This window comes from Meriones unguiculatus, chromosome 6, assembly GCF_030254825.1.
Source record: "Meriones unguiculatus strain TT.TT164.6M chromosome 6, Bangor_MerUng_6.1, whole genome shotgun sequence".
NCBI classification, from domain to species: Eukaryota; Metazoa; Chordata; class Mammalia; order Rodentia; family Muridae; genus Meriones; species Meriones unguiculatus.
The window spans coordinates 29,210,943-29,237,087 of record NC_083354.1 but is presented as its reverse complement, the minus strand read 5'-3'; the positions used below and the strand labels follow the sequence as shown (position 1 = coordinate 29,237,087).

Here is a 26,145-nt window from a genome sequence, read left to right as displayed (position 1 = left end):
GAGAGGGAACTAGAGGGAGGATACAAAGTAAATAAAGTGTAATTAAAAATAAAATAAAATTAAAATTAAAAAAAAGAAAAACACAATGTAACATTTTTTTTTTTACATGGCATTAGGCATTGTAAGCAATGGAAAAGTTACTTAAAGTATATGAATGTGTGTGGGGTCATGGGAAAACACTGCACCATTTTGTATCATAGAGTAGAGGATGTTCTAGTGTTTACAGCAGCAGCAGCTCCTGGACCTAACTGTCATGGAAGTAAAGGGACAACTGTACACACCTTGATTTGTTGTGAGTTCACTACAGGAGGAGGAAGAGGAGGAGAAGTAGGAAGAGGGGGAGGAAAATAATAAATTAAGAAACGCTTCTATAAACTTACCAAACTTTTCTGATTTTTTCTTATCTGAAAATTTTTGGCAATTAAGATCTAATGTCTTCAGAGAAACAAAATTTGGCAATATGTTGACTATGAAAGGAAAAATAAAATTTAGTTGGGTCAAACACATTACCTATGACTCAGAGCAGTACTGTTGAGATAAGAAGTATCTAAAAAGTGATGAAAGGTGATATAATATTCAGAATTACTATGACTAAGTAGAAGACACTGCTCTGAAAATGAAAGATTTAAATTGTAAACAGATGCACTTCACTGTTGTGAAAGCCTCACTGATGATCAGGTGTGGTTACAGTTCCCACGACACCATTGCATTTTAATCCTAGAGTATTGAATAACTGTGCACAGGAGCATCTGAAGTCAAAGTTGTACAGTCCTTACCAAATGGTGTGGTTTCAAAGCATCGTCCAGAAAACTCAATCTCTCTGAGTTTCTTGCAGGAAGCAAGTGCAGCCATGAGAGACTCACAATTCAAAAGGAAATCACATTTCAGATGGAAGACATGAAGATTTGGAGAGTTCTGAATCAATTTAACTGTAAAATATGAAAGATTTTCAGAAATTAGAGGCTGAATGTTTCTATCAGAATTGGACCCCCAATCTATCAGTTCCAGCCACAGTGATTAAACAGGCAATGACACAACATTCATAACGTAGTGACTCAGTGGCAAGTATCTAGAGCTCAGACTATATTTGTTGGGCTCTGTTGTGTTTAATTGACACAGTCATATGAAAGAATAGCTTTCTATAAGGAACTGAATGAAAGTTTTCCAGCGACATATGAATTCTGTTGCTGGGGTTATGCCCCATGTTAGGTGCCAGCAGTGGTTCTCCCTCCAGGGGAACTGTTGACCACAATGAAAGCAGGAGGAGCAAAAGGTGAGATGCAGGCCTTTGAAGGCCGCTAGAATGATGGAAAATACCTTCTGGGAACCACTTCAGGGAGACAGTTCAATTTTAATTCAAGAGAACAATTTTATACTCCTTGGGGAGTTGGTGAGGGCTCTCGGGATACGTGTACATAATTGGCACTTCAAGGATTCTTGATTTGCATTAAACAGGATGCTCCTATCATAAGAACGGGAACACAGTACCTAATTATCATATGGGCACAGGGAGGGGAGAGCAACTGTGCCAACAGCCATATATCAGATATGGTTAGAGGTATCTATGCCTAAAGATACTTTCCAGATGAGGTCAGGCAGAGAGTAGGAGGCCCTGCTGGGAAAAGGAAGTCCTTCATCTAGTGCCAAACTCAGAATGGCTATCTGGACTGGGAAGATTGCAACCTCAAACAGCAGGGTCCTACCAACAGGAGAGGAAGTGTTAGGAGTGTAAAGCTCAGGCTGTGCAGTCAAACCTTCTGTTTGGAGACACATTTCCTTAGCCCTGAGCCATCACTGGCCTCATTTCCCCAGCTGACAATCAGCAATAATCTTCATACCTTCTCTCACACAGGGGCTGTGAAGACTGAGTCAGCGGTTGTGAAGGGCTGAGAACAGTTCCCCACATGTTAAAGACTCGGGTAACAAATAAATCTCTGCCCTCTTAAGGAGGAAGAGCGCTGTTCCCACACCTTCCCATGGACACAGTTCACACTGTGAAGCCCAGGGAAGGTTTAACTAATGATTAGTTAACGGTTCTACCAATTACCAGCCAACTAGCTTTTCCAGCTGAGACATGAGCTGGAAATCCAAGCACCATCCTTACCTAGTCTGGAGAGGTCAGACTCCTTAGAAGTTTGGATGGATAACTTCTCCATGTGGTGGAGGTTTGGGAACTCTCCAGGAAGGACTGAAAGCACATCTGCTTTGTCATCTAGTCTCACAGACAGTTCTTTCAGGCCTGGGAACTTGTTCAAGTTAGCAAAGAGTTGATCTGGAAAGCAGCACATAGTTTTGATCACTCAAGGTCCCCATTGGAAGTTCTCAAGTGTGCTGTGACCTTCAGCCATTTTCCTGCTTTCAAGATGAAGTTTCTCAGACTTCCTAACACCAGTCTAGGAAGCACATCCAGGAAGATATTGTCAGCTACAGTATCTGCTGATCATAAACTACAGGGAAAGCCCCATACTGGTCTCTAAACTTACGAAATAAATAAAGCTTCTCTCCATCCAACAGCATGGGAATGTCTGACTTTGCACATGTGAAAAGGGTGTAGTTGGACTCTCACTTCCAATTCATGAAAGCTAACTCAAAGTGAACTAATGACAACTATAACAACTAACACTAGAACTCTTAGAAGAGAACAAGTAATTTTCACAACCTTGGGTTTCACCATGGATCCTTAAATATGACTACTGACTTACTAGAATATATTTACGATGAAGCAGATGACAGGGAAAAATAAGACTAAATGAGATTTGCACCTTGTGGGTGGGGAAGTATAATGAAGAAGCCACCATGAAACACAGCGGGGAATTTCCTCAGCAGGTTAAACACAAAGAAGGTGTGGTGGCTCACAGATGTGACCTCAGTGGTTGGGAGACTGAAAAAAGGGGGTTACCATAGCTCAAGGCTAGCCTGTGTTGTATGGTAAGTCCCAGGGAAGCCTAGCCTGTAGAAGGGATCTGTCTCAGAACACTGAGCCTCTGTCTCAAATGCCATATGAGCAGGAAATTCCTAAACAAGAGGGGTGTATGGCACAGGAATATGGCTCAGTGAGAAAAAGGACTTGTACCAAGCCTGCCAACCTCATTTTGATCCCTAAGAGCCACAGGGTGGATGGAAGGGAAAAATGGCTTTCCTGAGGTTGTCTCTGCTCCCCTATATGCATGCTCTGACACGGTTCCGTGTCCATGCACACATCTGCAAACACACACACACACACACACACACACACACACAGTAAAAAACAAAAAAAAACATTCAGATATAGACAAGAAAAGCATTCCTAAGCATGTAACACACAGCTAAAGACAAGAACTAGACTAGTTATGATTATGAAATTTAAAAAAAAAACAACGAACATTTACAGGACTATCAAAACTTCTAAGTAATGATAAACAAATTTAATGAAAGTCAGGTGAAGCCTGTACTGAAAATAACCAAATATTACCTAATGTTAAACACAACTAATAGGAGATATTTTTCCTAGTTGGTTTCTGTCAACTTGCAACAGGCTAGAGTTATTAGGGAAGAGGATCCTAAATTTGGAAAAAATCCCCTAAATTAATGATTGATGAGCAAGGGGCCAACTCAGTGGGGATGGTGGTGCTGCTCTGGGCAGGTGGTCACGAGTTGAAGAAGAAGGCAGATATGTAAGCAGCCATGGAAAGGAAGCCAGAGTCCTCCCTGGTCTCTCCTGTTCCTGCCTCCAGGTTCCTGCTTTCATTCCCTCTGCGACATCCTTCAGGGGTGAACTGTGCTAGCCTGGAGGTGTAAGATGTGATAAACCCTTTCTTCCCCCAAGTCACTTCTGGTCAGAATCTTTTATTACAGCAACAGAAACAGAAGTAAGACTATATTGTTCCTACTTTTTAATTCCTTTTCTGGAGAAGCTAACCCCCCCTCCTCCTTCTCACACCCAGAATGCAGATATCTCTTCAGCAACATTGCACACACAGTCCAACATTGACTAATAACAAGCAGTTCAAGTGCCCTTACAACCTCTCAAGCAATGAAACACGGAAGCTATTTTTGAATTATGTGAAACCCATTCTGTCATTCAGGACCTTCCAATGATCTATGCACTGCCCCAAACAGTGAAAGCATTTAAACTTCTCCTATAAAGGAACATTTATGAAGAGATGAAACTGAAGTTTCATTCATCTAAAACTAAGGATGAGAAAATGGAGGCATAAAGTTATTATGTAATTTGAATGCTGATTTCTGTACACCCCGCCCCCCATATCTGGTTGCAACCCTTGTTCTGAGAATCTCCTGTTTCCATGTTGGGTAAACACTGCTCCCCAGTTGTCCCCTAGTATGTCAATAACGTAAATTACACAACAATACTGAGCAGTCATTATTCTTAACCCTCTAGGCTAGTCTGGCTTCTTCCCTGTGTAAATCATTGACATACTTGCACTTTATGGTATTCTCTGCTCCAGCTGCTCTCTCTTCATGTCTCTTGGACCTCTGCCCATGGCTGGAAATTCCCCACTTCATCCTCTAACTCTTCCCCTCCTGGAGGGCAAGAAGTCCAGCCTTATTCTCTCCTCCACTCAGCTCTTGGCTGTAAGCTGCTTGTAATTTCTCTTTTCTCATAGGCCATGGTTCTATTCGAATAGGTTGGTTAGTCAGCCTTAGCAGGAAGGCCATTGGTGTTGTGTCAGCAGGGTCTCCTCCATATGACCTTGGAGAATCCGCTCGTGCTGTGTTCTGTTTATGGACAACTTGGACAGTTTTACTACCTTTGTCAGGAACATCCCTGATTTTATGGCTTGTCCCTGCAGTTGGAGGAATGGCAATCCATACTTCTTACTGTTGCAATAGATCCCTCCCCCATAAATTCATGGCTGCATCAGTCATATACGGCCTTAATTTTCCCATTGGGATTTCTGGCCCTACACATTTAAGACATTTTAGGCTTTGTTTTACCTGCGACAGTGACACAATTCCCAGGAGCTGTGTAGATACATTTTTAAGTGGCCAAATTGGATACCAGGAGTCTTGGAAAATTATTGTTACATATGCTCCAGGAGACACAAATCCTTCCACCTCAATGATATCTAACTGTAATTCTAATTTTGGCCTTTTATCATTTATAGCATTTGCCAAAATATCTGTATTTTCATCTTTAGTGCCTCTTGTTTTATCCCCTAGGAGCATCTTTATCTCCTTTAAATGATATTATCTAAGTTTTTAGTAGCACTGTTTGTCCTATTAGGCCTTGAATTTTCTTTTTTTTTTTTTTTTTTTTTTTAGAATAATCCTCTTTTGGTGGGCAGGAAACTAATGGTTCATGGTGTTTTTTCTGTCAGACCTTGAGTGAAGTCCCTTAGTCAGTTTTCTGAAATTAAGGAATTGCCTTGGATAACCTGCATTCAGGAGCCATATAACCATTCCTTACCATCTTTAACAATATCAGTTCCTCTTGTCCTATTTCATTAATGCATAAGTGAAGCCTCATCTTTCCACCATGCCAGCCATTGAAATTAAGAGCTAGGCTCTAGAATGGCTGTCATCAAATCTCTCCAGTCTTTTAGGGTTATGCAATTCCGTGTGGCCCAGTTATTAAGTATTTGTTCAACGCATGGTGAGTGTAAGCCACAACTTGTTTTTCCTCCTTAAAAATCTTGAGCCTCTATAGATTTCCATCTGAATTCTTCATCATGAGACACGAGGAGAGAGCAGCTGGAGCAGAAAATGCCATAAGTGCAAGTATATTCGGTATTTACATGGGGAGGAAGCCAGATTAGCCTAGAGGATTAACAGTAGAGTAACTTCTCAGTACTGTGCTATAAGCTGCTTTATTAGCCTATCAGGCAACAACTGGGGAGCACTGTTTACACAATACTGAGGTGGGAGATTCTCAGAACAAAGACTGCAACCAGATGTGGGGAGTACAGAAATCAGAACTTGAATTACACATTAACCTTATGCCTACAAGGAAACAGAATTAGCCAGACTGCTTGTGAAAGCACACTGAGGGATACCTGGTAACTGGTTCGTCCCTGAGACCTCAAAAGACAGCAGGGCAGGCAGGGTGAGAAGCAGCTCCTGTTCTGCTGTGCTGAGCTCCAGCCTGCACACGGATCACTTGGTGACAGAGGTCTTATTCAGCTCCAGAGCAGGGTGGATGCTTTCAAGAAAACCACTGCTGTTGGACAAGCAGAGCTCAATATTCTGTGAAGCTGAGACTTCCATTAGGACCCGGAGCAGTGCTTGGTCTGCTGGGCCCATGTTGGCCACTGCAACTTCCAACCTACGGATCTTGTGTGGCTTGAGCGACAGTTTCCAATAGCCAGTACTGATATTTGGTGGGGCCTGGTGTCGGATATCCTCATAGTTCCTCACGATCTCTTCTTTTTCAGCCAAATCTTTCTTGCATTCATTCACGGGTTGAAAGGCAGATGCATAGTCCTGATCTACAGTTGGTGGCTGTAATGTTTCCAAACTTTTTTCTATTAATGACAAATATATTTGCTGTACCCACTTATTTCCATTTATTGAGACCTCAATACTCTTCAATAATAACAGGCTTTCTGGGTGCTCCCAAAAGTACTGTAAATTCAATACTTTTAAAGTCAGTGTTCTTCCCTGAAGAAATCGCAAAATCAATGGAGAACATGCAGAAACTGTGTTGCTTTCATAAGCAAAGTTTAAAGCAATTCTCACTAAATACTCTGAAATTAATGAAGAGAAAAGTTTAGAAGATAACTGCCACAATCCTCTAATGGAGTCCATCCATAGTGAAGCTTCCGGGTGGAGCTTCATGTAGTCCTCATCATCAGACATGTTCTCCAGCGACTCTTTCTCATCCACCAACTGAAGCAAATGAGACACAACTTCCTGACCTGCCTTTGATGAAGGGTGGCTGGAGACATATTTCAAAAAGTTGTTGTAGGTGGTCAGAGCCTTCAAGGGCGAGTTAATTTGTCTCAAATAATGAATTCCCAGATCTTGGTCTCCCTGCCTGTCTGAACCCAGGAGTTCAGTGAGCCTCATGGCAGCAAGAAATTCTTGGAAGAGAGGACTTAAAAACCGGTAGACTGGTCTCAGCCTCTGGGCGGTGAATTTGCTCATCAAGCAGGTGGTCAGGTCTTCATCTTCATCCAGTCCAGCCTCTGTGAGGTCATCATTGTTGAACTCAAAGCATGAAGAAAAACGCCCCCTCAAGGCCAGCTGCCCACATGAGGACACAGTGGCCTTGAGGGCCTCAGCTGCAGCTTTGTACTTTAAGAACAGATACTTCATATAGGACTTGAAAACGGCCACATCATGAAAGGGCTGGTCAGAAGGATTTTGAAACCAGTCAGTACAGACGGCTGCCATGAAGAGAGGAGTTTTGTGAATTCCTCTCAGATGTTCATTCTTTCCAAAGTAATTGAAAAACCTTTGTACACGGATTATATTATGTGAAAAGAACTTCCATAATACAGAGACAGTATTATAGAAAGGAAACTCTTTGATCTCTAGAATTTTATCCAGACATGGACAGATGGACCTGGCCCTGTTTGTATGGACAGCAATCAATAAGCAGGTTAGTGACAAGTAGTTTTTTGTAATCAGTGTCTCTAGGGCTTGGGGGAGCGAGTCCACCCCATTATAGTCATCCAACAGGAACAGAACCTGGTGTTTTAACTGCTGGATGCTGCTGCTCAGGCATGCTTCACTAACACAGCCACCTGCCTCTAGGAGTTGGGCACAGATGATGCTGGCCAGACCCTGGTCTGGTCTGGTGGAACTAAGGGAGAGGTAGAAGACCAGCTGGAACCTATTCAACAGGGGACAGCACCCTGATGCCCAGAGAAAAGCTATTTTCTTCAGGAAGATTGTCTTCCCACTGCCAGCTTCCCCCTCCACACACATGACCGAGCTGAGATTGGCGAAGACCTCGGAGATTGTCAGGGCCCCTTGCACTGGCCTGCTGATGTGCTTTGAAACGATGGACACATAACAGCCAAGCAAGTGGTCAGTGCCTTGGCTGGAGCACACCTCTGGCAACTTCATGTGGCGGAAAGTGGCTTTGGTGTAGGCACCTCGCAGCTGCTCACTCAAACTCTTTGCCTCTTGAAACCACTGGGCTTACCTCAGAGCCAAGCCTGTGGAGAGAAGGGAGGCAGAGGAAGTTGTATCTTTACATCTCTTTGATTGCTTTGTTTGTCTGCTAAGAGTGGATTAGGACTCTCTTCTCCTTCCCATGACCCCCCTCCATACCCTAAGACCCTCTCAGATCTTTCCATAGCATCAGAATGTGGGGTACTATGTCTAAGGCCTCTCATTTGACAGGGACTTGGATATCCTGGCACCCTAATTTCCCTTTAGGATCTCAGGAGACCAGCCTGCTGCATGATGCCTTAACACTGGCTGCTTTGGATCTGGCATGAGGACTGCTGTTGGTAGTCCTGCATTCACTCTCAAGATGCCATGGGAGCACTGACTCTCTCACCCACAACTCCCTTCACCTCAGTGCTCTCCTCTAGGAGCTCCTCAGACAATTAGAAATATGCTTTCCTGTCCAATGTACAAATACACAGAATCCCATGTGCTTTCATATTCCTACCAGCCTCGGTGGGATGAACTGGGTCCTCCTGATTGCTTTCACTTGTGATTTCCTTTGAAAGAGAAATCCTTTATTAAATCATAACTGGGTCTTGATTTAAGAGTGGGCATTGTATTATTACTGAGGATCTTCTAAACATCTTCTAAACCTAGCCTGCTCAATTCTGATAAAAGGAAGGCATAGTCCAGGTATGAAAGAATAAATTTCACATGTGTGCAGTAGTCATGTTCCTAGATGGTACATCCATTTTACACACATCTTCTGTATGGGTGAGGACTTTGTGAGTTATCAGAACTGTAATGTCTAGGACAAGAAGAGTCCTGCAAAGTTCATCTAGCATTCCTCCCTGTTTAGTCATTAGTAACTACATGTTTAATACCATACACAGGGATGGATGCAGACGGATTATTAAACACACACTTTTTTTTTTGAGACAGTGTCAGGTAGTGTAGTTGGTCTGGAATTCCCTATGTGGCCAAGGGTAACGTTGAAGTATTTGTCTGCCTTTCTCCATTTCCCAACTACTGGTATTATAGGCATGAGCCTACACACACCCTTGGCTTTGATACCTTTTTTTTTCCTTTTCTTGAACTCCAAACGTCTTACTATACCTCATTTTACTCAGAGCTAAAGACATTTTTATGGAACGTCATATGGTTTTAGGGAACCATATGATATCTGAGTTACATCCTCTGCACTTACAATGTCAGCCCCACATCTGACAAAGGGCTGATATCCAAAATTTATAAAGAAGTCAAGAAACTAAACATCAACAAACCAAATAACACAATTAAAATATGGAGTATGGATCTAAACAAAGAAATCTTGACAGAGGAATCTCTAATGGCTGGGAAGCACTTAAAGTTCAACATCCTTAGCCATCAGGGAAATATAAATAAGAACGACTCTGAGATTTCATCTTACACCCTTGAGAATGGCTAAGACCAAAAACTCAAGGCACAGCTCATGCTGGTGAGGACGTGGAGCAAGGGAAACATTTCTCCACTGCTGGTGGGAATGCAAACTTATAGAGTCACTTTGAAAATCAATCTAGCAGTTTCTCAGAAAACTGGGAATAGATCTACCTCAAGACTCAGCTATACCACACCTGGACATATACCCAAGGATGCTTCATCCTACCACAAGGACACTTTCTCAAGCATGTTCATTGCCTCTTTATTCATAATAGCCAACTGGAAACAACCTAGATGCCTTTTAATGGAAGAATGGCTAAAGAAAATGTGGGATATTTGCATGATGGAGTATTATTAAAAACAATGACAGAATGACATTTGCAGGCAAATGGATGGAACTAGAAAAGACCATCCTGGTATGATAACCCAGAATGATAAACATGGTATGTTCTCACTTATAAATGGATATTAGTTGTGATGTAAAGGATAACCATGATACAATCCACAGACCCAAAGAAACTAAGTAACAAGGAGGGCTCAAGTGGGGTTGTGTGACTCTCACGGAGAAGGAGAAATAGAATAGGCATTGTGGGTGGATGGTAGGAGGAGACTGGGTCAGGGCAGAGGTAGGGATGGGGACAGGAGGGATCAGGTGTATAGAGGATGGAGAAAGTACTGGGAGAGTCAACTGCAATAGGGGGTCTCTCTGGGACAAGCTAGAAACCTAAGGCAATAGAACCTCCCAAGAATCTCTGAGGGTGACCGTAGCTAAGACTCCTAGCAATGGGGAACATGGAGCCTGAACCAGCCATCTCCTCTAACCAGGCAAGACATCCAATGGAGAGATTGGGACACCAACCCAGCCACAAAATCTTCGACCTACAATTTGTCCGACTTACAAGGGGTAAAGATGGAGTAGAAATTGAGGGAGTACCCCACAATGACTGGTCCAGCTTAAGACCCATTCCATGAGAGGGAGCCTACCACTGTCATGATTAATAATATTCTGTTATACTTGTGGACAGGAGCCTAGTATAACTGTCATCAAAGAGGCTTCACCTAGCAACTGACGGAAACAGATGCAAGACCCACAGCCAAACACTGGGTGAAACCTGGGGAACCCTGCAAGAAGAAGGGGAAGAAGGATTGTGGGAACCAGAGGGGTCAAAGACACCACAAGGAAACCTACAGAATCAACTAAACTAGTCCCATGGGGGCTCACAGAGACTGAACCACCAACCAGGCAGCATGCATGGGACTGATCTAGGTCCACTACATGTACGTAACAGTTGTGTAGCTTAGTCTTCCTGTAGGATTCCTAACAGCAGGAGAAAGGGATGTCTCTGACTATGTTGCCTGCCTTTGGACTCCTTTCCCCTATTTGGGCTGCCTTGTCTAGCCTCAACAGAAGAAAATGTGCCTACTATAACTTGATATGCCAAGGCGATTGATATCCACAGGAGGCCTCCCATTTTCTGAAGAAGAAGAGGAGTGGATAGGGGTGTGGGGGAAGGGCTGGGAGAAGAAGAGGAATGAAAAACTGCAGTCAGGATCTAATTAATTATTTGAAATAAAAATTCCAAATACAAGAGATTTATCAAGGGAACCCAAAATTGCTCTGCTGTTTTGTTTTCCTTTATTTTTCTCTATTGTAATCAGCTTAAACGTTTTACATAACTATAGCTCCTCCGTTGAGACCTACTGTAGTTCTTAGCATAACTTTAGCTCTTCTGTTAACAAATGCTGTCTCCTTTAGCATATCAGAAGCCATTTTACTTCCAAGTATCCATTTTGATCATAAGGTAAAACTGAGTTCAAGTTCTCAGGCCTACCTGCCTGAGACCAGGGTCCACTGAGTCAGAGAAGGGGCGGGGCTCATTACCATGGCTTCCAGAAGTGCATGGTGGCTCTTAGGGGCTGGAATCACTTCTGCAGAGGACTTCAGGTTTTGAAGAAATATGCAACTATGCAGAGAAGGTAAAAGTCATAAAATAGTTCCATGAGATAAGGATTTGTATTTGCTTTTTTTAAAAAAGCATGAAGATCAGGACCAGGTCTGAGGACTGGCTTTAGCTCCGAGGTTTCTTTGGCAAAGAGACGGTTCTGTCAACCCACACCAGCCACTTATGTAAAGAGTGAGTGTCTAGTTCAAGACTCCAGCGGGTCTTGAACTAGACACTGGAGCGCAAATGTGTTGCAGGTGGCATGACAGGTGGGAGGCGTTCCCGTGTACCCAGACACTACCAGAAGAGCCCACCAATTGAGTTTCACAGCACCAATGTTATAATAACAAATCCTCCCCAGCATGTTTGGTATAAGGAAGGAAGTCGGTCGTGGAAGGGGGAGGGTTAAGAAAGAAGGGATGAGGGGTGCCCCAGAAAGAAACAGAGGGAGGGAGAAAAAGCAAGAAAGTCAGTGGACTTGGGGAGGGACATGGGAGGAGATTAGGGAGGTAGGAAAGGATTGGGAGAGGAAGAGGGAAGGGGCTACAGCGGGCATACAAAGTGAATAAACTGTAATTTATAAAAATATAAATAAAAAGGAAAGCCAGAGAGAGAGAGAGCAGTAATGGGCGGGTCGTTTATATCTGGAGCATGCCTGGCTTGCACCTGGCAGAGGCAGGTGATGACATCAGAGGTTGCTAAGCAACCTAGTCTAACATTAAGCATGAAGCAGAAAGCGAGGATTTTCAGTGATTCTGTCAGTCTTGTATCCTGAATAACCTTCAGTCTCTGGGTTCCAATAAAAATGCATGTGGTTTGTAAAGTAATGGTGAGGGTATTCAGGGAATGTGGTGGGGTGAGAACAGTTAGTGCCTGTCCGTGAAACCAGCTGAAATAGTCTTAAAGAATAGAAAATAGTAACACAACACTGTGGGTGCAGAGGCAAGAGGATAACTAGGGCACACTGGATGCTAGCAGGTTCAGAGAGAGACCCTGCTTCAAGGGAACAAGAGGGTGACATAAAGGAGAGGATACTCCCTGTCTCCCTTTGGCCCTATGTAGAACACACAGTGCACACATAAACACACATTACCTAAGTGAACAAGGTAAAAATAAATAAAAGTTTAAAGACTAACTAATGACAAAACTCTAGAGTCATGGAAAAAGAACAACAAAGGACATTATAAAATACTAAACAAAGTGTACAATTAAGAATTTAGTTAACAGTAGTTTTTAACCATATCAACTCTTGTCAAACTGTCAGAAACAAACCCACAAGATCCAAGTGTGCCAACTACATGAAATTCACATTAAGATAAAAGCTTAGATAAACAATAAAATTTGTGTGATAGCCAGAGCTTGGAGATGGCACTGTTGGCAAATGCTTGCTGGGCAAACATGGAGACTGGGCTCAGATCTCCAGCACCTGTGTAACAGCGAGGCAATAGGGACAGTGTAATCTTAGTGCCTGAGAAGGAGAGACAGGAAGATCATAGGGGCTCACTAGCCAGCCAGTAAGTCTCATTGGCCAGCTCCAGGTTTAGTGAGAGACCTGTCTCACAAAATAAGTTGGACAGAACTACAGACCTATTTCTGAATACACAGAACATGTTGCTTTCAGGATAGAGAGGAATCAAGCTGGAACTGACTCAGAATTTCCTCCCTGCTGTCTCCCTGTCACAGTACTGGAAGAGGCTTTACAGTCTGCTGGGGGAGGAGGGCCACCTGCATTCTACAACATCACCATCATGCGCCAGACAAGATGAGGCCAACTGCTTTTGAATTGGGCTTGAGGCTGCTTCACAGATGCACTAAATGTGGTCAAGCTGGGTTTGGTGGTGCAGGCCTGTAAATCTCAGCACTTGGGTCTCAAAGACAGGTGGATCTCTGGGTCAAAGGCCAGACTGATCTACATAGCAAGGTCAGAACAGAAAGGTCAACACAGTGAGACCGTATTTCAAAAAGACAAAATGAAAGAAAACAAAAACCTAAACTAAACCCGGTCAAAAGCACAATGCCCAGAAAGTATATAAAGGTCTTAGCAGAGCAGGGTCGACTAATGCAATCTGGCTTAATGGACATCCTGTGAAATTGTCTTCTAAATATTTATGTTCCTATAAAAAGAATGATGCTGCTTTGAACCTTGGCTAGATAAGCTTTTCACTGCAGTACAGAAAATAATTGATGATCGAGTTCTCAGCTCTGAATGAGGCATCTATATCAACCTCACACAGAGGCTCTGGAGACATCTGGGAAAGAGTGTTTGAACTGCTGTGAAATGCCGCCTGCTGAGCATTATTGACCATCACATTCATGAAACCTCATCTGTGGTTACCTGAATAAGATCACACAAGATCAAGCCAACTTTATCCCAGAACCAGGAGCCTGACTGGCACCTGTTGCCACCTGGGCCATTTTTTTTCCCTTTTACTGAGTTTGGTCATTTGCTTGCTCAGCTGAGGTTCTCCCTGTGTTGCTGTCATTCATCCATTAGTGCTGATCAAAGTGCAGAGCTTTCTGAGCCACGGTTTGGAAGCCTGTTCTTTTTTAAAAAGTATTTTATTCTTTGGAAATCACAGAAATGTGTGCAAAGTATGTGAATTATATCAACCCCCAGTGCCTTTCTTCAGTTTCCCCAGATTCCTACTAAAGTCAGGTCGGCTTCCAGCTTTGTATCCTCTTTTAACTGAATTCAATTAGTGCTGCTCATGTGTGAGTGGACACAGGGCCATCCAGCAGAGGTCGGGAAACCTCAAGGCCCACGGGCTGAAGAAGACTGACTCCAGCAGAAACAAGTGTCAACAGCTCCCCTCCTGCAGGTGGGGTTTGGCTTGGCTGGATTTGGGGCAGGCTTGTATGGATAGGCAAGCACAGCAACTGTGAGTTCCTGAGGGAAGGACCCTGCTGTGCACAAAACAAGACAAAGTCCTCTACAGCCTCCTCTTGGGCCCCTCTTCTGCAAAGGCCCTTGAGTGTTCCCTCAGGAATGAACACAACCTGTCATTTACTGTCTGCACTTTGACCTTGTTGTAAGTCTCTGGAATTCTGTTCTTGTTAAGGTCTGAATTTATGTTTATTCCAGACTCCCATTAGCAACTAAGAGCCCTGGGGTATCCTAGAGAGACACTTGGATGAAAGGATATGGTTGTGATTGCCAATGATCATTTTATATCTTGTCATTGTCTATCTAAACAAGATCTGGGTGTGGTGGAGCATGCTTGTCATCCAGCACTTGGGATGTGGAGGCAGTAGGATGAGTTTAAGGCCATCTTCCCTAAACACTGAGTTAGAGGTCATCCTGGGTTATCTGACACTGTGCCACAAAGACCTCTCTCCAGCTGCCCTTCCCCAACACAAAGAGTCACTAAGCCAGGTTATGATAGCACATGCCTGCTCTTCTGGTATCCATGAGATGGAGGCAAGAACATGGGAGTTCAAGGGAAATCTGAGCTATACTGAAAATCAAGATCCACTACACAGTGAAATATTTTCTTAAATTGCCTTTTTTTTTTTAACAGAGGTTCTCTGTGTAGCCATGACTGTGCTAGGACTCTCTCTGTAGACATAATAGAACATTGTGTCAAACAATATAAGGGTTGGAGCTATAGCTCAGTAGCAATGTACTGCTCGCTTTTCGGTTCATCCTAGGGGGAAATATGGGTAAACCAAGAGTTTCTGGAGATTGTCACTGGTTTAGTGTGTAGTTAGCAATCATGACACTCTGGATTCAATCTTTCTCTATCCCTCTCCTTTTATGTCTGTCTGTCTGTCTCTCCAACAGACATACAGACACACACACAGCAAATATAGAGCTAAGACAAAAAAGAAACAAAAGACAACCAAAGAACAGCAGGCAAAGCTGAAGGTTTATGTAGATGTGTGTGTGTGTGTGTGTGTGTGTGTGTGTGTGTGATTGTGCATGTGTTTGGTAAAAGGACAGTGAACTGAAAATCAAGACTGTTTGCCCCTGAATGAGGAGGACAGCATCAACCAGGACAAGGGACTGGTACGGTGGCCTCTAAGGCACTGAGAGACCTTGACTTCTTGACTTTAGTGCTCAGCTCCTAGGCTTTATTGTTGTCCTTTCAACCAGATACGTAATTACAGTAGATACACATTACATATGCTAGTTTGTAATTATAACAAAACAAAACTTCATTGACACATTATAAAACAAGTTTTAAATATAACTAGATTTCTTCCCTACTTACCATCCCAGGGACTGAGAAGATAGCCCCTGCAGTCTCCACAATTTTCTGCATATTACTTCCAAATTAAAAAAAAGAAAAAGTAGAACCTGAAAATGTCTCAGTGGGAGAACAGTCACTACTCCTGAAGAGGACTCAGGTTTGTTTCCCAACACCCATATCAGGCAGTTCACAGCCTCCTGTAACTCAGTTCTAGGATATTTGATGCCCTCTTTCTGACCTCTGTGGGCATCAGGTATGCAAGTAGTACACAGATATACATACAGACAAAACACCCATGCACATAAAGTCAAATACTAAAAAAAATAAAATAAAATAAAAAAAATAAAGTCAAATACTTTAAAAAGTAAGAGAAAAAGAAAAAAGTGACCACTGCTGTCACTAGTCTTCTACCTTCAAAATTAAATGGAAATATTCTATGTATGTATGATTTATTTATTTATTTAAGTTGAATAAATGTTTTAATATGTAGCCCTGGGCTGCTCCAAAACATGATTTTAGAAGGAAGAGGATTAAGTGGAGACAGAGGGAGATAAGAGAAGGTAAATGGAAGGATGGTGGTGACATGATTGTCATACACTGTAATATATACACTTTTGTGTGTAAAGGTCATAAATGTACATATATTAAAATGTCATTATTTTATATAATTAACATACACTAACAAAACATTTTTAAAGAATACTTTAAGGACTTGGGATGTTATTTCCATTCTATCTCAAGACCAGATAGTTATTTAAAACTTTACATTTTAAAGTGTAATAATTAGATTTAAATAAATCTAGAACACTTTGAGGTATGCATTGGCTGCACACCAAACACACCTGAGGAGCTGAACATAGACTGCATAGCATTTCTAAGGTAGCATGAGCTACATAGAGAAATATGTGTGCATATTGACTCAACCTAAATTAAGATTTAACTATGATGTCTAGTTAGACAGAGAGACTCTCATGTGAGGAAAGAAATGAAGATACATGGATGTATTCTTTGCAGTGGGAACCAGAGAGTGAGCAGACACTACCCACAGATAACAAACCTGGACAGTGAGGGAATAACAGATGAAGTGAGTTCAAAGTCAAAAGAATTCACTTTGCTCACTTTGAGAAAAACTTGGCGTGGTCTGCTAATGGGTGGTCACCTTCCTCCCACTTCTCCATACATCCTCCACAGGAAAAACACCGGACAAGGTCCTTTTTGCCTAGGAAAAGGAGATGGGGTCAGCTCAACAGCACATACACCTGTCAACTCACAAATTCGACTCCAGATTTCACTGGTGAAATCCTGCTTGCTCCTCCAGTTGGATTATGTGGCAATACCATGCACAGGAGGCAAGAGTTCACACAGGACTCTTGGTCCTTCCGTGGTCTGGTCAGCAACAGTCAGCAACAGTCGCTGAAGGTTCCTGTGCACGGTGTGCTTTGATGAAACCTGTCCCAAACCATCATCCTGAAATATTTGCCATCAGGAACTGGAGTAGGAGCTCCGTGAGAGCAGAGATTTCTGTCTGTTCTGGACAATGAGGACACACGGGACATTCACAGACATAGACAATCAACAAGCAATTGCTTATGGAAGAAATCGGAAGAATATACTTGTAGCTGGGGCAGGATGGAAGAGCAAACTTAGGAACCTGTATGCAAGGCAGGTTATGAAGAATCCCTGTCTCTGCTCACATTATTGCCAGCTCTCCTCCCCTAGAAATAGGAGCACTTCATCGGTGAAACTCAGGCAAGGCTGGCAAGAGAAGACAATGCAGTAAGACTGGGTGGTGAGTTTTGTGACAGTGGAATAAGCCTGTAGGATGAAGTGACCTCAGGATCCCCAAGCCCAGAGGCTGAACACCGAGGGAATTATGGAAAACTGAAGGTCTTATGAGGCCCCAAAGATATCTATGACAAATGAAGATAAAGAAAAGTGCAAGTTCAGGATTAGACTACTTGTCAGAAACAAAATTCTGACTTGGGTGCTAAAGAGATGCTCAGCATAAAGAGCACTGGCTGCTCTTGCAAAGGAGTCAGGTTTGTTTCCAGCACGACATGCTGGCTCTCGGCAACTATATCTCCAGTTCCAGGATCCAACACCCTGGCTAGCCTCTGAGGGCACCAGGCAGGCCTGTGACACCCATACTTACATTCAGGCAACACTCACACATAGAAATGTAAAATTAAAGGGTAAAATCCCGACTGACCTGTGTAGAAAAGGCCTGCTTTGACGAGAGCTTCAACAGCCACAGGTGACTCGTGGGGCCAGTCCTTAAAAGTGTCCTTCCTCACTTCTTGATTAGCAAAGACGCTGTCATTGCAGTAAGCTTGGAGAAAAGATGTGGGTGAGAAGAGCAGGCTTTGATAACAAAGTTCAAGTGAGTTGTGTGTATAGGTGGGATGATCTTATGATGTGTACTTGTGTCAGCCTAATTAGGGGTGGTTAGAAGAGCAGGAAGAAATAAGAGATACAAGAAAGACCATGTTAGAACTGCTGGGCAAAGACTGGGGTATTCTATTCATTCTATTCATTTCTGTGCATGGTCAGTGTGTTAAAATGTAACTTAAGACTGTCCCCTGGTCATCTAGCATTGGGATAGAGCAATATTGAGAGGAGATTCCTATTTCCAGAATCATTGTGAAGATTTGAGAAAGGTCATTTCCCCTGTGGCTCCCTTAAAAACATTTGTTATGACAGCTTGCTCTTTGAGATGACCACATGTATGGGAGGGGTCTCCATTAGACTTTTTACCTCACCCTGGTCTCTGGACACTGGTACATGTCTTCTCCATGCTGTGAGCATGTGAAAATTAAATTCCCATTACCTTGGTCTGACAAGTTTTTCAAGATGAAAGCCTGCCCGTGTTCACATTTCATCCTAGGATTAGGATTTTTTTCCCTTTGCTTTAAGTATTTCATTGGCACAGAGAATACTATACTTTAATTTAATTAAGAAAAAATCTTAGAGTTTAGAAACATTTTGTATTTTACTTTTGACTTCGTTAAGCCCTGAGATCATAGGGAATAGGTTATACTGTTTCCTCAGTGCTCACCAGTGTGCTTTCTGGTTGTGTACTCTGAAGAGCAGGTTGGCACTTCAGACTTTCCTTAGTTTCCTTCTTTATCTCATCATTTTCTTTCACTACATCAGGAAACTGTCTCAAGACTTACAATTCGGAGTGTTTCATGTGTGTGCAAGTCATTTTGCATATATGGACTCACATCTGTGGAAGTCTGAGGACAACCTTCCCTGTTTCTCTTTTAACCTGCTCATTTAACAATGACAGGAGTGCGCTGGGCAGCACTGTAGACTCTTCATTTTGCTAAGGCAGCATTCATGAGCAAGCCTTCTTCTGAGAAACCCATTTCCTATGTCCACAATGTCACCCTTCTTGTAGACTCTTGCTCATGTGGCCAAAGACACAGCTCTGCGTTCCCAAGACCTAGAGAACACTGCTTCTCCTTTTCTCCATAGTGTTTGCTATTTTAACAACTTATTGGAAAATGGTGTTTTCAGTCAGAAGGATGCCGTGTGTGTGCTTGTAAGTATGTATGTATGTATGTATGTGTAGCCAGACATTTGAGTACTTTATTGGGTTCTTTTATCTACCACTGTTCTGCCCCCTTCTTCCACCCTTCCAAACCCCCAACACTAGGTAAAAGAGAAAGAAGGTTACAGGGGAAAGGGGGCTTCAATACTGTTAGAATACTTCCTGCTGGTTAGGGGCATCGATTTCCTTGGAGCAATATTCAATTTCTTCTACTCATCTCTGCACACAACCACGTGACAGAGAGCAACCAACCCCAAAAGCACCAGCCAACAACTACCAGCAGCAGCTGCAGCAGCCAGCGCCTCTACCATAGCAGGAGGAGCAGCAGCCACAGCCCTGCTGACAGCTCTAGCATTTCTATACTCACTCAAAAGTCCCCAGAATTCCAAAAGTCTTACACATGCAGAAACTACCTGCAGTTGGCCAAATCACACCCAAGCCAAAGTAGGAGGCAAATCAGAGTCAGCTTCTGGGGACAATCTAAGGCAGCCCCAGATCTCACATCTACGATTAAAATGAAAACATATTCCTATAACTGTCTGTGTTTTTAAAGAAACCAAAATCCTCACTACATGTATGTGTGAGTGTTTTGCCTACATGTTTGTATGTCTACCACATGTGTGCCTGGAGACCTCTCTGGTGGCCAGAGAGGAAGTCAGATTCCTGTGAGAGGGGGTTGCAGATTGTTGTAAACTGCTACCACTTTAAACTGAACCTGAGTCCTCGGCAAGAACAACAAATATTCTTAACATCTGAGACATCCCTTCACCTCCTGCTTATTTGGGGGGTGGGACACAATGCGTTGCCATGTAGGCTAAGCTAAGCCATCCTTAAACTCATCCTATTTCTGCCTCAGCTTTCTTAGTGCTTGGATCACAGGCATGGAGCTCTACACTTGGCACCAACCTCATGCAGCCCATACTGGCCTCTAACCTGTTACTGTAGTCCTACCTGGGCAGAAGTGTCTCCTTCCACCTTCCAAGAGCAGGAATTCCAGGGATGAGCAGCCTCAGGCGACCATGGAATTCTTACTGTATTATGATTGTTTTCATGCTGTCCACTATCCCTTCTCCCCACGTACCTGACCTCTGCTGGGGCTGAACTCAGGGCCTATCCTACTTGCTATACAGATGTTCCCCAACTCAGCGAGATTCCTAACACTCAGGTTTTGTTTTCCTGTGGGTGCTGGGATGGAACCTAAGGACTTGCTCATGCTAGGCAAGGGAGCAACACACTCAGGCCTCTTGTCTCATTCTAATGTGGGTATTCCTTAACTTCTTAACAGCACACAGAGCCATTTAAGAAAGCAAAACAACCAAAGTCATTCTCTATTACAGAAATCACTTATGAAAATAATTTTTAAAGAACGATGATGAGGGCTAGAGAGATGGCTCAGTGGTTAAGAGCACTTACTGCTGTTCCAAGAGTTCTGAGTTCAACTCCTAAGACCCACAGTCAGGCAGCTCACATCACAAATGCCTGTTACTCTGTCTCCAAGGGATCTGACACTCTTGTTTATCTTCCAAAAGCACTTGTATACACGTGGCACACACAACACACACACACACACACACACACACACACACACACACACATTTGAGCATGAGAGAGAGAGAGAGAATGAGAACACAAAAAAAGAAACAAGCAAAGCCATTGGAATGTGCTTGAGGTATTACCTGATACCATGGGTAATTCTCTTCTGACCCAGGAATTCATAAAATGTTCTCCCTGGGGAAAGAAATTCAAGTTACTGCCTGATTGGCTGACTTACAGGATATACCTCTATCTGTGGCCTACAACTTAAGGTCTTCCCAAACTGAAGTGAATTTTCATTCGAGCAGCAGAATTTGAGCAAAGCAGTCCTTTAATTTTGGTTTGATTTCTATTGATCTTGTAAACTTTTATGCAGTGCCAAACATCAGTGAAATGGAAGCTTCTCAGGGTCACTCTTACCACAGACCCTGCTCAACCACAGAACTGCAGTTACACACAGAGGTGTATTTTGACTCATGAGGAACTGAGACATGGGAAGGGAGCCTTGCTCAGAAGAACCTCTCCAATCATGCAGATCTCCCTCTGAGAAAACTGCACCCCAACTGTCAGCCCATGCCCTCTGCAGGGGTTGCCTCTCAGTAAGTCAGACAATACAGTCTCCTTTGGCTTCAGTTTGAGGTGGGTTCCCACTGCTTGCCACTAGGAAGTCCTTACTAATTATAGAGTGTGAATGACCAGGTTCAGGAGCCAGCTTTGAGTGCCCAGCCTCTGCCATGTACTAGATCAGAAGATTGGGTCAGACATCCAGATGGAGGATGCAGGAGGTAGCTAGAGTAGTGGCCTCACTCAGAGGGAAGATGAAGGAGGCAGCTGAAGTAACCCAAAGCCAGCCTGGAAACTGTTTAAGTGGTTCCAGCTTCACAAGACAAGAGTTTTGTTTCCTCTCTTCAGAGAGAGGGAGGACAATGAGAAGAGAAAGGAACAAAAACAGAATATTTGGGAAAACAAACAAACAAACAACAACAACAAAACATCACCCTGACGTATCACATCTCGGAAAGAGTTGACATTTTAAATTACCATAACATGAACAAATCCCTCGTAGCTCTAAATATACTGGGCAATTTCCTCTGACGATTTCTCGCTTTGAAGAAATTCACATCTACAATTAAAAAATATGGTTAAAAGAACTCCCAGTATTGTGATGAAGACCGTCTATATCACAAGAAATATTTGCTAAAAACCCATCAAACTGTTGAATTTGATGCTTTAATAAAACTGTCCATTTTTTCCTGAAGTGTTACTCATGAGAATTAACATTGTGTTAGAAACATGTAAATCATATTAATGACAAAATGCCATTATTTAAAATTCCAACCTTGTGCTGCTTTAGTTTTTCATCAACTTGACATATAAGCTAGAGTCATCCAGGAAGAGGGACCCTCCGCTGAGAAAACACCTCCATCACACCGGCTTGTCAACAAGTCTGTGGGGCATTTTCTTGATTAATGATTGATGTTGGAGGGTCCAGTCTGCTGTGGGCAGAGCCACCCAAGGCAAGTGGTCCTGGGAGGCCTAAGAAAGGAAGCTGGATATGAGCCTGGGAGTAAGGGTACAAGCAGGGTGTCCCTTCATAGTGTCTGTCTGTTCCTGCTTGTGTTCCTGCTCTGACACCCCTCAGTGTGGGTTGTAATCTGGACATGTAAGACAAGTAAACCCTTTTCTCCCGGGGCTGCTTTTGGTCATGGTGTTTATCAAAGCAAAAGAAAGCAGAGCAGGACAATCTTCATATTATTTTAACTTTTAGTTCAAGGCAGGGTCTCCCTGTGTTGCGATGGTGATGCCAAACTCTGACCTCAGGCCGTGCTCCCACCTCAGCCTCAACAGTAGCCTGCGCTATAGGCACGCACTGCTATACCCCGCTGCTCTCTTCTTGAAACACATATGAGGTAAATCAAAGAGGTTGATTCATAGCAAGCAGAGAGTGGAACACACACTCATACTCTAAATCAATGTAAAAATTTACCAACGATGAAGGGAGCGGGGCGTTTGAATACTAGCTAAGATATTTAATGTTATTCCACTTTATTGTTCATCTTTGTAGGAGACATAACAATTCTGTGGCTCTTTTTTTAATCACTATTTAAATTATATGCTAAAGGAATAAGAAATAAAACCATGTGTTAGCTGGATTTTGCTTTGACATAACCCGATCATGACCATTCCATGGGGATGGCAGGAAAGAGGTAGATGAAATAGGATCAGGCCAGCTGCTGACAGGTGCTCATTTTATACACTTCTCTGATTTCTTTGAGACTTTCATAATGAAAATTTGAAAACTAGTTAGAAGAATACATCTGTATGTAACGGAAACAAAACATCAGATGCCAAAATCATACCACTAAACACATTATCACAAATAATTAAAGCACACGTCTTTCCTAAGCCCCATCCACTTCCCAGGGGCATATATTCTTTGTTCTCTGGAAGTTAACTACCCATCAGCTGTTCCCAGGGTATGTGATCCTTATATGGCTCTCGCTGGCCATTCCAGGCAGGCTTCTCGTCTCCTGCTCCTCCTGACTTCGTCAGCTGCTGGGAGGCAGCCCCCCAGGCAGAAGGAGAACCACAGTTATGAGATTACAGGTGTGTGCCACCATATCCATTGAGAGAGAATTTTCATTTGGTGCATATTTCTCTGAATATGGGAAACCACTTGTAATATTTTAAAGACTGTTCTCGTCTTTTCCATCAATACATCGTTTCCATTCCTGTGCAGATTGACTCATTTGGTAGTTAAGGTAAATCATGAAACTGCTCGACCTGACATATTGTAGTGTTGGGGACAATAAAACAACAGTAGTACTTGCAGAAGACCTGGGCTCAGCACCGGCACCCACTTTGGGCAGCCACCTGTAACTGCAGCGGTAAGGAAGTCTGACACATCTGTCCTTGAGGGTGCCTGCACTAATGCACATCCTCAATGTCCCAAATATTAAAACTGAAGTAAACAATTGGGTCTGGGGATTGTCTCAGCAGGTAAAGTACCTTAGCTTAGGCATGACGCCCTGAGTTAGAATGTGTGTTGCCCATATAAAAGCAGGGACCAGGCCACCATGTCACTAATCCTAACCCCAGAGAGATGTGGACAGATGGATCCCATGTGGCTTGTCTCAAAAGATAAGGTGAAGAATGATGAGAAGGTGGGCTAGGTTAGCATGTGACCTCCACAGGAATGCACAAGGGCACATATGTACACTACACACCAACACACCACACGTATTAACACAGTCTACATGCACCAACATACTACACAGGAAATATGAAAATGAAAAGATAAAAAGCAAAATAACACAAAAGAGAAAAGGGCCATTTAAGTTGATGTGATTCAAGCTTTTCACTATGTGACCAGATTTCCTTGCTTGAAAATTTCTAGGGTGACCCCATATTGAACAGGAGAAAGATCAGAACTCATGTGGTACTCCAACAAGGTTGTTCTTTTATCTCCAGTTTTATTTTGCTAAATATCAAGCAACAGAAACAGAAATAAAACCTGAAATCTTTAAGAAACAAGCGTTTGAAACTTACTTGGGGAACCACTTGGCATGCTCCTTCCAGGGATGGTCTCCTTCTTCCCAGTTTCCCAGGCATCCACTGCAGGAGAAGCACTGCACAGTGTCCCTTTCACCTACAGATGCAGGGAAGCGATGGCACCAGGTGTGTCTTGGAGCTGATTATACTGAACCAGAGCAACACAGACCCCAGCATGCTTGCTCTTCCATGTCCTCTCTGGCTGAATCCCTGGCCACATCCCACTGCCCTAAATGACCCCCTTCTAAGCTCTGGACCTACATTTCCCAGCCATGGCCATCCTCCATAGACTTAGCCCTCAACATGCCAGTTTCTTACACATAGAGGCTGCTCTTTAGCTTTCAGGACCAACGTGATGGAGAAGTAGGCAAAAGCTAGAAGTACCTGGAATAATGCTGTCAGAAGGTCTAAGAGTTAGCTTTGCCATGTCACCTCTATGGAAATAAAGGCACAGTTCTCTAATTCTCTGAGCCTCAGTGAACTCAACTATCAAACACGGGGAAAGGGCAAACTGAGTGAATTAGAATTAGTGTTCAATCCTTGTATAACATAAGCAGGTACTCAGCACCCACAGATCCTGTTGTAATTGTCATCCACATCTGTCCTAACACCTGTGTGTGGCTGAGGCATTTCAAATTGTAGTCTTCTTGAAGATAGTTTGCCTCATGGATGAGAGTTAAATAAGTAAAAACAAACCCTTCCAAAACTATAGAAATTAAATTAATCAAGGAAACATATAAATAGTAATATTTGTGAAATGAGAAGAAAGTGGATTTAAGCTATCTCATAATCCATTTTCAGGTCCTTATGAATGGAGCTAGTGTTTTCTGGAGTCTTCTTATTCTGTTTTCCAGTGCTGGGACTAAACCAATGGCCTTTCACATCCTCAGTTGGGCCTCAAGTAATGAGCTACACCTCAACCTTCAGTTAATATATTTCTAGGCCCACATTTACAGAAATGTGTCCATATTTACAGAAAACCTTTTATTTTATACCTATTTGGCAAGTTAATAATGCTACACTAAAGTAAATTATAACGGAAGTAAAATTATTAAAGTTTAATGAACTAGATCTTTAATATAACAATTAACAAATAAGGAATGATTAAGAAGAAGTAGTAAAAGAAGGAGGAGGAAGAAGAGAAGGAGGAGAAAGATAGAGGAACAAGAACAACAATAAGAAGAATGTGGATGAGGAGAAGAAAAGAAAACAGAAGGAGGAGAAAAAGGAGGAGGAGACAAAGAAGGAGGAGAACAAGGAGAAAAAAAAGAGGAGGAAGAAGAGAAAAATAAAAACAACAAGAAGAACAAGAAGATGAAGAAGTTGAAGACCAAGAACAACAGGGATAAGAACAAGAAGAAAAAGGAGAACAATAAGAAGACCAAATCCAAGAAGAACAAGAACAAGAACAGAAGAGAAAGAGTAAAAAGGAAGAAGAGAAGGAGGAAAAGAAAAGAAAGGTTGGGGTATTGGGTATCATATTGGGACTGAAAAGGGACCCAGCCTTGTGCACTGAGAAACCAATGGGCTGTCAACTTTACCTGTGAGAGACAACCAACATAGGACTCAGTACTCCAAGTGTAGAGGCACCAGCCTCAAGCACAAGCAACTACTGGGTTCTCAACTCTGTCTTGCAAATCAGCTGCTGTTGCTCTTTTGAAATGGGAAGAACTAATAAATTCTTGTGTGTTTGTGGGTGTAAAAAAAAATCCTTTAGACTGGATGTTTCTCCTTTCTGCTTCCTGTGAGTCTCTCTGCCTGTCCTCCAACTTCCTCTCACTCTTTACGGTTTTTTTTCCTATGTTCATATCTACTGATTGCTTGCTCCTCCTCTTGACCTATGGTTGACATTGTTTAATCTTGTTCATAGAAAGCTCTTGGATTAAAGGTGTGTGCC

General features: G+C 42.8%; 1 pseudogene; it reads right to left on the bottom strand.

Moving 5' to 3' along the window:
- Window positions 1–26,145, bottom strand: part of LOC132654907 (baculoviral IAP repeat-containing protein 1b-like) — a 36,321-nt pseudogene that overhangs the window by 7,741 nt on the left and 2,435 nt on the right.